This window comes from Sander lucioperca, chromosome 24 (genome assembly GCF_008315115.2).
Source record: "Sander lucioperca isolate FBNREF2018 chromosome 24, SLUC_FBN_1.2, whole genome shotgun sequence".
NCBI classification, from domain to species: Eukaryota; Metazoa; Chordata; class Actinopteri; order Perciformes; family Percidae; genus Sander; species Sander lucioperca.
In genome coordinates this window covers 16,715,163-16,716,970 of record NC_050196.1, presented here as the reverse complement: position 1 = coordinate 16,716,970, position 1,808 = coordinate 16,715,163, and the positions used below count along the sequence as shown (strand labels likewise).

The 1,808-nt window shown below is 41.9% G+C and overlaps 1 long non-coding RNA gene across 1 annotated transcript; it reads right to left on the bottom strand.

Moving 5' to 3' along the window:
• Window positions 1-293: 293 nt before the first annotated feature.
• On the bottom strand, window positions 294-959 carry LOC116044858. Its single transcript, XR_004103765.1, has 2 exons — window positions 674-959; window positions 294-369 (listed from the first exon to the last, which is right to left on the bottom strand). It is a non-coding gene; the product is annotated as an uncharacterized LOC116044858 (long non-coding RNA).
• Between the last annotated feature and the right edge of the window lie 849 nt (window positions 960-1,808).

Below are 1,808 nucleotides of genomic sequence, written 5' to 3'. Positions count from 1 at the left end.
GACCCAAAAACACAGAAGTACAACGTCTGAAAACGTTTAGTTGAAGGAGCAGATTTATTCCTAGAAAGATACAGAAGTTCCCTTTGAATCAGCCTGAAAAGTTATGTAACTTTCCCCGCTGCCACATTCAAGTGACCAACGTTAAATGTTGTTGAAGTTGAGGTTACTTCCCTAGAAATGGCCGTACAGCGTAACAAGTAAGTGTGTCGAAAGTCACTTCACACAACAGAAGCCTCGGCGCTGAATCACACGGCCAGCAAGGAACCAAAAAGGAAGGACTGGGAGTATTTTTTCTTTTAATGATGACACCACTCAGAAACACAGAAACAAATGAAATGTCCAAACTGTGGAAAGAATAGACACCTTCTCCTCCACCTCCGTGTCCTCGCTCCACATCTCAGATAATCCTCAACGTCATATCTGTTGCTAACAAAGTGAAGCAACCACATTACACAGATCTCGGCGGTCTAATTGCACAGAGCCTAAAACCTTGTCAGCGGCGTCGTTAATAGTGATCCATGGGGTGAGTCGTGGTAGAAGCCGGTCCTTCCCCACGCCAAACCCAAGCGGAGGTTGAGGCCTGCAGGCGTGCTGCTCGCAATTGGCCCGTCCGGTTTTAAGAGGTGGTGGATGACGGGCTGTAACAGGAGGAATGCCTGCTGCAGCTGCCCACCAGCCAAGAGGGAACCAGGACCTCTCTAGTCCACCTCAACCCCCCAACAAGCCCTTCATTTAATCCCCTCAGACCCTGACGCCCAAACCTCAAAGCCAAACTCATTGTCCCAAAAGTCCGACAGAGCTACGACCTCTCCCCTGCCCACTTCAAACCGTCGCAGTCACTACACAGCTCCAGCGATGTGATGTTGATTTGATGGAGTGGGGAGTTGTCTGAGACGAGTGTCCACTTTATTAGTTGCACAGTGCAATGAAAAATGAACTTTTCAACTCGTCAGAGAATTCGCTGCTTGAGAAGAAATGCAGGACGTGCTCACATTCTTTCCTTCTTCTAATGCAACTACGCCAAAAAATACAGCAAGTTTTCCTAAAACAACTGTCAAAATCTGACAGCAGGAAGAATATTTCAACCTTCTATCCGTAGGAACAATAAAACAAAAACGTATCGACGACAATCACATAAATTTGTTTAGGTTTGCAGATTCTGAACTCTTTTGAACTGACCTTTACTACTACAAAAAAAAAAACTTTTTAAATACTTTTTGACTGTGATCAAGGCTATAAAGTCTTAATTTTCAAACCTGTTTCAACACTTTTCTGAAATCAAAGTGTAATTTCTCTTGACTCTTCTTACTCTTTCTGGTTTTAAGACTCAATCCTTGAAAATTCAGCACACAAGTAGATTATTGTTGAGTTGCTAAGTGGGAGAACATTTTTTGGGGCGCCCTGGTTCCTGAAGTTAAAGTCCCATTCATTCTCTCCATCCAGACAATAAACGAGCATTTGGAGCATTTCAATAACATAAATAATAACTGTGAGATTGGGTTGAAAGCTCCAGAAAAAGCCAGTTAACTTCACTTCAGATTTAAGATAAAGATAAAATGTTTTTTCTATCTTGTTTTGTTTAAATCTTACTCTCATGTTGTTTCAGTCCATATTTAATTAATAAAACATTATTTTGTCAAAACAAATCAAACTTAAAGGTGCCCTGCCACACAAAACCGTTTTTCCTTGTATTTTTTTGAAATATGTTATATATAATATATGCTACCTCCTCTGTCAGCTCTAGCCACTGAACAGCTGAGAAATCAGGTCAATTACAAAAGCTGGGCAGTCTGACGTGGTGCCTCAGC